The sequence below is a fragment of the Vombatus ursinus genome, unplaced genomic scaffold (assembly GCF_900497805.2).
Source record: "Vombatus ursinus unplaced genomic scaffold, bare-nosed wombat genome assembly UNPS02014799.1, whole genome shotgun sequence".
Taxonomy (NCBI): Eukaryota; Metazoa; Chordata; class Mammalia; order Diprotodontia; family Vombatidae; genus Vombatus; species Vombatus ursinus.
This window is the reverse complement of record NW_020954577.1, coordinates 13,752,493-13,764,660: the sequence shown is the minus strand read 5'-3', so window position 1 is coordinate 13,764,660 and position 12,168 is coordinate 13,752,493.

The window sequence follows — 12,168 nt, the reverse complement described above, 5'->3', positions numbered from 1 at the left end:
GGAGGGCTCCCCCTGCCCACCCTGCCTTCTTTGGTGGAGAAGGGGAGCCCTCTGCTGGTGAGCTATCAGCAGCCACTCAGAGGGCTGCTGGCTGTTTGAGGGCATCCTCATTGCAGCTATAGGAGTGTAACTAAAGGCACTCTGGGCCCGTGACAAAGGGGAACCCCTCCTCAGGCTACACTGACAAGCTTTGGCTGCCGTCCTCAGCCCGAGAAGGCAGCATTTCCTTCAGAAAGGCCACCTTAGGTATCTGTACCTAGAGATTTGGTGACCTTGGTGATAGAACCAAGCACCTAAAGGACTGTTGCAGAAATGCGGGTCTGAGTTTGTCCCTGCTTAAGAGTCTCCCCTGGCTCCTTGATGCCTCGGGGATAAAATATGAGCTTCTGTTAGGCATTGAAGGCCTCTCAGTCTTCAGCCCGCCTTCCCAGGCTTACTGTATACCACCTGCCTTCACGCTCTATAGACTTTATATTCTAGCTCAATTATGCTACTTTCTATTCCCCAAGCATGACATTTTACCTTCTCCTGTCTTCACCTTTGCCCAGACTGTCCCTCATGCCTGTAATGCCCTCCCTAGCTTCCTCAAAGCGCAGGCCAGTGACACATCCTAGGCTTTCCCCAATCTCTCCCCCTTCCCCTGCCAAGTTACGAAGTCCCTTCCTCTACTGTTACTTTGTATTTACTTTGCAGATGTTTTTATATGTCTTTAAGCCTGCACTTTGTGTTCACTTACCCGTACACCCAGGGTTACTCCCTGTAGAACTGAAGCTCTTTGAGTGCAGGGCCCGACTGTTTTGGTTTTTGCCTGTGTCTAGCACAATGCCTGGCACTTAGTAAAGGCTTAGTAATCAATGCGTTCTTCTAATGAATGAATGAATGAATGACTCTGGAGGACAGGGAGAAGGGACAGACTGCGGTCCAGAAAGAATATGCTGAGCCGCTGGTGTGGCAGAAGGATTTGGACTCATGAGGCTAGTGGGGACTGGACACTGTGGTCTCTTGAGGGAGAGTGATGCCACATTTGCCACGGCCTGATTGTCTCGAATGATACTAGTATGCATCTGGCCCAGCAGTGCCTTGGGCATGGATCCCGAGGGAGGTGACCCTGAGAAAGGCAGGGGACCCCATGAGACTGGTCAAGGAGAGACCATCTAGAGAACTCAGTGCCAGGACTCTGGCCCGGGTGTATAAACCACAGAGGTCCTTGTCACTTTGCTCAGCGGTGTAGACAGCAAGAAGTCCAGTGACTAAGACATTTTCATTGACTAAGCTTGAGAGAATGCTTACCTAGCATCGGGGAGCTAGGGAGTACGCACAGGCCAAAGCCCTGATTGACTCTGGGCCTCAGAACATCATTTCACCAAGAGTGAAGTGTGGGATGAAGACGCCGTTTCAAGCAGTAGGGAGACCTCTATAAGATGGGCTGGGTCCCGGGCCACTGAAATGCTTTTGGAGGCAAGTGATGTTGAAAGAGGCCTGATCTGGAGCTCTTTAGACTGCTTCCTTAAGAGGAGACCCAGAGAGATCAGGCAGGGGCAGCATGGGATGGAGGAAACTGCAGCGGCTGCTGGACCTCAGGCATAGGATCCCAGATCTGAATCTGGAAGGGACCTCAGGGAGACCCTCTGGTCCAGCCTCTCCATTTTACAGATGGAGAAACTGAGGCCCAGTGAGGTGGACTGACTTGTCCAAGGTCACACAGATAGTAAGCTCTAGAGGCAGGGTTTGAACCCAGGTTCTTTAAGTCAAGAGGCAGTACTTTTCCCCCAGTGCCAAAGTGGTTCCACGACGGTCTCAGTGTCATTGAGGAGGAAGGCGGGGAGGCAGGGGGATCTCCATAATGATAATGTTTCTCCTTGCTTTAGTCTCCCGCAGATATAGCTCTCCTGCTATATTCTTCTCCTGGATTTACGTGGGGGACGACTGCTATCTCACTGCTAGCCCCACGGGAGCAGCATGCTTCCCCCGGACCCACAGAGGGGCTAGTGCCATCACCTCTAAGACTCAACTACCAGTTGAAACCACCTCCCCGTGCTGAGAGTGTTACATTGTGCTCCTGAGGTAAGCAGCCTCAGACAGCCTGTCCCGCTTTATTGGGACAGTCCCCAAACAGTCAGAGGCAGGAATTTTAAGGGGAAAGGCAGGGAATCTCTCTGAGGCACACCTGACTGGTGTTCTACATCTGATGTCATAGGCAGGGAGGTGCCAGTTAGCAAAGTCACATGGGTTCCAGAAAAGTCCAGAAAAGGAGTAGAGCATCAGAAAGGAGGAAAGAATATATCTGGAGCAAAGGCCCGAAAAGCCATAGAGATTCTTCTGGATTACTTTAGTCTAACCACAGCAGCCAGCAGTAAACTAGCACTTTGAAGTTTGTAAAGTCTTTTCCAAAAAGTTTGCAAAGCCTTGTAATACTCACAACAACCCTGGCAAATAAGTGCTATGATTATCAGCTCCATTTTACAGATGAGGAAATCAAGGCAGTTAAAGGGTAAGTGACTTGCCCAGTGTCACACGATCAAGTGTCTTAGAAGGGCTTTGAACTCAGGTCCCTAGCCACTGAAGCACTAAACAGCCCTTAGCTCTCCATTAGCATAGAAAGCAGGCAGGGTGTGGCAGTGACTTAATCAGATGGGATAATTTACAGGATCATAGATTAGAGACTTAGAGTCAGAAAAGACCTTTGAGATCATCTTGTCTCACTCCACCATTTTACAGAGGAGGGCACCGAAGCCCAGAGTGGTTAAGTAATCTGTCTAAGATATATCAGAGCTGGGATTGATCCCAGATTTCCTGACTCTAAATCCGTATGCATTCACCATGCTGCCTCCACAGGAGTATCAATCCATCAGTCAATTAATCAATAAACATTTATTAAGTACCTATTATGTGCCAGGCACTATGCTTGGCATTAACAATACAAGAGCAAAAATGAAACAGTACCTGCCTCTATACAACAGCTAGGTGGCACAGCACTGGCCCTGGAGTCAGGAGGACCTGAGTTTAAATCCAGCCTCAGGCACTTACTAGCTGTGTGACCCTGGACAAGTCACTTCACCCTGTTTGCCTCAATTTCTTCATCTATAAAATGAGTGGGAGAAAGAAATGGCAAACCACTATGGTATCCTTGCCAAGAAAACCCCAAATAGGGTCATGAAGAGTCAGACATGACTGAAACAACTCAACAACAACAATCTGCCTCTAAGAAGCTCACATTATATCAGGAGAGATGACAAGGACACATAGTAGTGTATGCCAAATAGATGCGAGGTGATTGGTAGGGGCATTCCCCTCCCTCCTCTTTTGGTGGGGAGGGGATGAGGAGAGGCTCCATGTGGAAGGGGTGCTTGACTTGAAGTTTGAAGGAAATAAAAGATTCTGAGAAGTGGAGGTGAGGCATCTACAGGGGCAGGCTGGGCAAAGACAAAGTCATAGAGAATGGAACTCAAGTTCTGGGTTTAAAGAACAGCCTGAAAGCCAGGTCAGGCTCCTAGCAGGTGGTGTTCAGGCTGCCATGAGTCTGAACAGTCAACCTTTACTTGAACTGCACTTCAGGACAATGCAACTTCTTAAAACTGGCCCATGGAATGGAATCTTCAGTCTTTCAAAATGATGTTTCAATTGCTAGAGCTTTGGGGAAAGGGGCGAATGATTGCTGCATGCTGTAAACCTAACAGTACAGGGACCTTGTTTACAAGAGAAACCTCTGGCAGGCAGAACTTTGTAAAAGTAGGTTTGGTGGGTATGTTTTATTTTTACATCATTTACACTCCCCTTTGAGTCTTCTCCTCTCCCTTCCTGAGGGCTCTATGCCAAAGAATTTTAAAGAGTAGAAGAAGGAAGTAAATCAGCAAACTTAATTAAAACATTGAAAAAATATGATGTTACATGCAGTGTTTCAGATCTGTGGACCTCCAACTCTGCCGGGGAGTAGAGAGAGGGCCCTCTTCCTTCCATTGTGGCCAAGTTTGCTCTTCACAGCTTCATGACGTTTAGTAAGTAGCTATTTTGTACTGCTCACGTGCTAATTTCTTTAGTCATCCCCAGATTACTGAGGATCTACTCTGTTACCAATACCTTGTGATCTCTCAGGTGCTTTGGCAGCAGTTTTCAGTTCAAACTTGGATCCCAGATAGAGAAGGAATAAGAGAGGAAGGTGTAAGGGGCAGCTAGGTGGTGCAGTGGATAGAGTACCAGCCCTGAAGTCAGGAGGACTTGAGTTCAAATCTGGCCTCAGACCAAACACTTGACACTTACTAGCTGTGTGACCCTGGGCAAGTCACTTAACCCCAATTGCCTAAAAAAAATGCTAAATAAATAAATAAGAAAGGAAGGTGTAGGAGTTGGCAGTGGCCCCCCCTGAAAGTACCAATGGCCCACAAAACATGATTGGAGTGGTCTTTAGCATTATCCCATCCTTCAGGGAAAGAGTAAGAAGGAAAAACCATGAAAAGACAGATGGCTAGACATGGGAGCATAGAGCTCTGTAGGCAGGGCTTGAAGTTGTATGTAACAGCCAGTCTTAGGGAGAGGATACAATCATGTGATTTTGGAGAAGTTGACAACCACAAGGGGTGCCAACAAATGTAAGAAGAAGACTGTTCTTGCTTTCTCTGGAGTGGGCCATTTGATTCTATGTGCATCAAAGAAAGCCGAATCTCAAATCCCCTCCCCACTAATAAAAGGAAGGGATGAGGGGAGAGAAGACTTAGAGATGCTTTTAGTTTGGGTTTTATAGCAGTCATCAGCACCATGGCTAGGGCTAGTGGCCAAACTGAGAGCTTTGAATTGCTGTAACAAGAAGCCAAGGAATAGCAAACATTTATCAAATACCTGCTATGTTTGAGACATTGTGCTGGGTACTAATAATACAAAGACAAAAACAAAACAAAACAAAAGACAAAATCCAAAAACAAAAATGACCTTAGCTACTGACTTCAAGAAGCTTACATTATACTTAGGGGTAGGGAGACAACATTTACACAGATCACACACACACACACACACACACACACACACACAGAGAGTAAATAGCAAGAAATGTTCTGGGGTGGGAATGGTAAGAGTACTCCTATGGAGTGTGTATGGGGGATCAGGAGAGGTCTTGTGTAGGAGGTGATATTTGAATTGAGCCTTGAATAAACAAGAATGACCTGTTATTACAACTTCCAAAATTCTAAATCACCCAGCTTTGTCGGGCAGGAGTGTAGAGAGGGAAGGATAATAGAACAAAAACAGTTAAAAAGAAGGAAGAAGTCACTAGATACCAAATAATTAAATCTGAAGAAAATAGATTATTCTAAGCCACTCTAACCCAGCAGTAATCTTCCTTGCTTCCTGCAGACTACATACAAGCAACTGTCAACTGACTATCTTTGAAAAACAACATTAAGATTTGGGAGGCAACTGAAAAAATAGTAACTAAAGCTACTCTGAGAAGAACATCATTAATCATGCCATCTGATAAAAGGCACTGTCAGGTTCACATTTAGAAACTCACATATTGGGATGAGACCAAATTCCAGTAATCAGCTATTTAGGTGCATTAGAAATCAAGAAAAGGAGGATATCTTTGTTTAATAAAAATCCAAAGCTGTTGTTGGCATGAATAGATCTCCCCAGATTTTCATATACCTAAAACCTCTTTGTGAGTCTTCTGATGCCTGTTGGGAGATTTTATTTTATAGGAGTAGTCAGGTCCTCTTTGGTGTTTTGTCTTCCAGTCTCACCTCACCCCAGTCCATCTTGCTTTCTGCTGTTAGGTTATCTTTTGACCCAACAATCCAATGCAACAAACATTATGGAGTGCGTCCTATGTGCAGAACACTGTGCTCATTGCTAAGACATAGGTTCCCATGCTTAAGGAACTATAGTTCTCCTGGAGGGTAGGGTACAAAGACAGATAGCTACAATAAAAGATAGGTGCATTAGAAAGAGGTGAAACAAAGTCCTATGATCATAGATTTGGATCTTTAAGAAAGTTTAAAGGTCATCTAATCTAACTCCTTCATTTTACAGCTGAGAAAACAGACTAAGAAAGGTTAAGTGACATTTTCAGATTCATAAAGCTAGAAAGCATCAGAAAGAGAATAGAATTTGAGTCTTCCTGGCTCCAAATCTAGCACTCTCACCACTATACATACTGCCCCAAGGCCTGCGGGAGATTTGAGGGAGACATATCATTAGGAGCCAGAGGGATCAGGGAAGGTTTCAGAGATGATGTGGCATTTGAAGGGATGGCATGCCAGACAGAGCAAATAGCCCAAGTAAAGGTAAGGTATTGAAACGTGAAAACATTGTGTGTATTCAGAGAGCCAAGAGCTGTCCAGAATTCAGGATTATTTAAACTTTTTCCACTCATGACCCCTTTGAGGCAGTGTTTGTTGGCATTGTGTGTCCAGATGGAATACACAGTGCAAAGTGCACATGCTTTGTGTTCAGAACCAAGGCTGCAGTGAAGTTGTGCCATGCAACACAGGCAAGTACTGCCAGAAACACCTTGGATTCATTACGCGATTGAATTTTAATTAATTTTTGGTTGTGGTGAATTCAGAAAACTTTTACTGTTGCCCAATTTTTCACGACCCCATGGGTTCATGAACCACGGGTTCACAGTTTAAGAAGCCCTGGTCTAGATTGGCTGGAGAGGACCAATATGAGATAAACCTGGGAAGGGACTTATACCAGGATGTGGAGGGCCTTGAAAGCCAAGAAAAAAAGCATTTGCCACTGTTAAGGAGGCAATAGGGATTTACTCAAGATTTTTGAGTAGAAGAATGACATGATGAGATCTATCTGTAAGAAAGATTATTCTAGCAGTCATATGTAGAAGAATGAATGGGAATGAGGTGGGGACAGGAAGATCTTTTAGGAGGCTATTGTGATTGTCTAGATAGGAGATAATGAGTATCTGAACCCGGGCAGTGGCCATGGGAGCAGAAATAAGGGAAAGATGGAAGAAATATTGTAGAGGCAGAATCAATAAAAAAATCTTACTATAGTGGTATGAAGGATGGAATAGAATGGGGACAGAAGAAAAGTGGGAGACCTGTCAGGAGGCACTAGTCAATGTAGGTGATAATGAAGCCCTGGACTATAGAGATAAAAGTGGGACTAGGGAGAAGGAAACGTATTTAGGATCTATCGAAGAGGTTGAAGTAATGGGACCCAGGACTTTACCACATGCTTCATCTGCCTTCTCCTTCTGCCTCATCAGCCCTCTTCTGCTATTACAGAATTCCTCCTGGAATGTCCACTTTGGTCAAGAACCTAGACCTTCATTCTCTGGACTTTACCACCCTGTGTCCAAGTAGGCACCCCTTCCTGTCGCATTTTAATTCCCTTTTATATATTATTTTCCCCCATTAGAATGTAAAATCCTTGAGAGAGTAGCTTGTTTTTCTTTTGCTTTTATTTGTATCCTCAATACTTAGCACAGTGCCTTGCATATAGTAAGAGCTTAATAAGTGTTTGTTCACATGACTCGATAGTTGGATAGATATAAAATTTGAGGGAATTTGAATAGTGGAAGACAGTGGAGAGATTACAAATGGGAACAGTGATGACAAGAAAGGGTTAGAGGGTAAGATAATCAGATTGGTTTCAGACATGCTGAGTTTTAGAGGCTGGTGAGACTTTCTAGTAGAGATCCTTTGATGGTAGTTAGAGATACGGACTCAACACTGGAACTGGAGGTGTCAGAGTCATATACATAGAGTGAATGAAGTACCAAAGAGAAAAAATAGAGAGAGAGAGAGAGAGAGAGAGAGAGAGAGAGAGAGAGAGAGAGAGAAGAGAGAGACAGAGACAGAGACAGAGAGACAGAGAGAGAGACAGAGAGACAGAGAGATAGAGAGAGAGAGTATTTACATTAAGGGGTTGAATGGGACAGTTATGACCTCTGAAGGAGAAAGAAGAGGAAATATAAGAGATCTGGAAGAAAACCAGAATGCTAAGGAAGAAGAGAATATTGAAAACAGACTGATCACTGGTATCTGGAGATGTCAACAAGTCAAGGAGGATGAAGACTGAACATACAAAAGACCATTGGTGATCAGGTTATAGGATCATAGATTTAGAGCTAAAGGAACCTAAAAGACCATCTTGTATCTCCCATTACCCTTCATTTTACTTTTTCTGTTTGGCCTCACAGAGTAAAACCAAGAGCAATGGCAAGAAGCTGGAAAGAAGTGTATTTTGGCTTGATTCTAGAAGTTTCTAAAAATTCAAATTATCTAAAAGTGGAAGGGTCTGCCCTGGGAGGAAGACAATTCCTTGGCATTGGAGGTCTTGAAACAAAAGTCAAATGACTACTTGTGAAATATGATATATATGGGGTTCCTCAATGTCATGTGTTAGACAGATGACCTCAGAGGTCCAGCTCTCCAATTGGGGTGCTATGGTTTGGTCACTATGTGATTCTATGATTCTACTTGCATAGAGTGTGATATGTACCATTGGAAAAACTCCCCACTTCCCAACCCCATGGATAAGATCAAATATCCATCAAAGTGTCAGAGTATGGCACTTCAAGAACTTACAGTCTAGTGGGGGAGACAAGATGAGAACATATAAAACGGTAACTAACAATGAAAGGTAGTATGTAAAACACATTAATGCACATGGTGACTGATCCAGGTGTCAAGTCATTCAAGACAGGGATCACTGAGGGCAAGGGCTATCAGAGATGGGCTCACAGAGCAGATGACACTGAAGCTTGGTGTGAAGGATGGATAGGATTTGGCTAGGCAGAGGGGAGAGAGAGAGGTATTTAAAGAGGGGAATAGTGCATTAAGAACAATTTTGAGCTAATAAGTCATTTTGACTATTATAAATACTCAAAGTAACTGTAAAGGACATATGAAGAACGATGCTATCAGTATCCAGGGAAAAAAATTGATAAATGCAAGTATGTATAGAACAGTACACAGACACATATATGTTTATGTACATATATGTGTATATATGTGTGTATGTGTGTGTGTATATATACACATACACATACACATACACATACACATACATATACATATACATACATATACATATACATATACATATACATATACATATACATATACACGCACACACCTATTCATGTCTAATGGTGGCCACCCCTAGGGTTGGGAGAGGGGAGGGGGGCAGGAAGAAAGAAAAAGAAATTTACACGATAATTTTGTTGTATATTTGAAAGGAATAGCAAGTTGTGTATAGTAGATTTGCAGTTTCATGCGCAATCATCTTTTTTATTGTACTGTACTATGTTATGGAAATGCTTGTTTTATTCCATAAATTAAAAATAAAATATATTTTTTAAAGGAAACAATGGGAAAAAAGATATAAAGATTAGGTATATGTAGGGAAAAGTAAGTATATCAGTATGGCTAGAGTGGAAGTTTCATACTGCAGAGGGGAATCCATGAGGTTGCTCATCTCCTTGGCAAGGCTAACACCCCAACTTCTGCCCTTGATCCTACTCTTTCCTATGTTCTTTGATCATGCTCAACAATCATCCCCACCCCACTTCTGTTATTCCAACCCCTCCCTCTACTTACACATTGTCTGATGCCAGCAAGCAATCTTAGGTCTGCCTTCTCTTTTTAAAAATCTTCACAGGATTTGAACAGGTTTACCACATCTTCAACCAATCCTTATGTGATGGGCTTTCCATTTTTCTCATAATACTGTTTTCCCTCTTTTGACCACTCCAGTTTGAATGTGGGAAACAGAACAGAGCCTAAAATCACAATATTCTAGGGACCTCAGTGTTTTTCCAGTACTATCCATACCTCAAAGGCATCTCCTTTATACCACACCCACGAAGTAGTTACCTAGTCTCTGCTTGGAGACCTCCAAAGCTCCACCACTTATCCCACTGTTGGGCAGCTTTAATTGTTAGGCAGGCGTTTTTTTTAATATATCAAATCTAAGTCACCTTTTTGAACCTTCCTTTCATTGCCCTGGTTATGATCTTTGATGCCAAATAGAAGATATCTGATTCCTCTTTCATATAACAGTTCTTTGGGTATTTTAACTCAGCTCATGTCCCTCTCCTCCTCCCAATCCTAGAGTCTTTTCTTTTCTAAACTGAGCATTTCCATTTTCTCATATGACATGGACACAAGATCATTCACCACCCTGGCTGCCCTCCTCTGGACACTCTCCATTTGATTATGGTCCTTCTGAAATGGTGCGGCCCAGAAATAAACACAGTGCATGAGATGAAGTCTGGCTAGAGCAGAGTGCAGCAGGGTTGTCACCTTCTTTGTTCAGATGTTCTGGTGTATGCCTCCATTAATGCTTTAGCTTTTTGAGTCGCCATCACACTGTTGACTCATTTAGAACTTACAGGCAAGTAAAATCCCAAGATCTTTGTCAATGGATCTATTGCCTTGTTGCATGTCCCTCTCTTGTACTTGGGAAATGAATTTTTTGAACCCAAGTATTCAATTTCATCTTATTCAATTTAACCCATAATTTTAGACTGTCAAGATTTTTATGGGTCTTAACCCCATCATTACAACTCTACCCATTCCTCCCAGTTTCCTGTCATGTGTGGATGTGATAACAGACATAATATCTTTGGCTTCTTTCCTTTCCTTCCTTCCTTCCTTCCTTCCTTTCTTCCTCATTCCTTCCTTCCTTCCTTCTTCCAACATCACCTCCCTGGGACGTTTCACTAGAAACTTCCTGTCAAATTGCATCAGCTTATTAATTATTGTTCTATGATTTTGGTCATTCAGTTTTAAATCTACCTCTGATTATTCTCAGCCCACATCTTTCTACCTTGTCATGGAGAAAATTTTTTGCCAAACGTTTTTCTGAGATCTAAATATATTATATCCATGTCACTGCCATGACCTGTCAGGCTAGGAACCCTGTAAACAAAGGCAATTAGGTTAGTCTGGCATGACGTCTTCTTAATGAAACCATTCTGGCTTTGTGATCTCTACTTCACTTTCCATATTCTTCCAGCACATCCTTTTTTTTTCTTACAATAAGTTTGAGAATTTTGTCTGGAATCAAAGTCAAACTCATTGGTCTATAGTTCCCATTTTATAAAAATTGAGACATTTGTCCTTTTCTAGTCCTGCTATGCTTGTTGCCTTCTCTAAGATCTTTAAACATCACCAAAAGTAGCTCAATAAAAATTCTTCTAGTGCCCAAGGCCATATTTTCCCTGGGATTTTGAATTCACAAAGGGCAGCTCCATGTTCTATTTCTTCTTATCTTGGTGTTCTACTCCCTGTTGTCCAGTTTAGCTTTATTCTTCTGAATCCAATGATCATTGTCTTTGGCAGAGAAATCAAAAAACAAAGTAAGAGGCAAGTATTCTTTTCCTTGTGTATGAATGATTTTTTTTTCCAGACTATGAGTTTTATTCCTCCAAACTTCAGTGACACATAGGAGGCTTAATTTTCTTCCTTCATCGGACTCTTTAATTCGCTGTGTTTACTATGTGTATTTTGTGCCTTTTCATGCAGACATCTGAGGCCTTGCCTTTTATTGCTGGATTTCTTCATGCTGGATGATGGCTTTCAAGAAGGGCTAGTTTTTCTTCCTAGCTTCGCTCTTCCTATGTTGAACCTAATATGTTCTTCATGATCTAACTCTTAGAAGATCAATGACGATCATTTTCTCCCACTCTCTTCCTTTAAAGTTTAAGTTATCTTGATTAAAATCATAAGATTAACGGCAAATGTGTCGAATTGAATTGCAAATGAAGAAATTTATACACAGAGAGGTTACATGACCTGTCCAAAATCTCGTAGCCAGTTTGTGGAAGAATTTGCTTGACCAGCTCATTAATCTGTGTTCCCTTTCCCACGGTGAGCACACTTTCTGTATTTCTAGGTTTGCTGTAGTGTGGGAGGCAATATGTAGCTAGCACCAACTTTCATTCTCTGCAAGTTGAATCTTATTAGGACAAACTTTGAGAGATCTCAGTTTCTCTTTTTCTGTGGAATATTCTTTGAGATAAGCTATTGCTTATAAAATATCCATTGGCTATCAATTTCAATCATAGGAACATGGGTTTAGAGCTGAAGGCAACCTTAGAGATTATTTAGCTCATTCCCCTCATTTTACAGATAAGTAAACTGAGGCTCAGAAGGTCCGAGAAATGACTGGTCCAGGTCACACAGCTGTGAAACAAGAGGCAGGAAAACA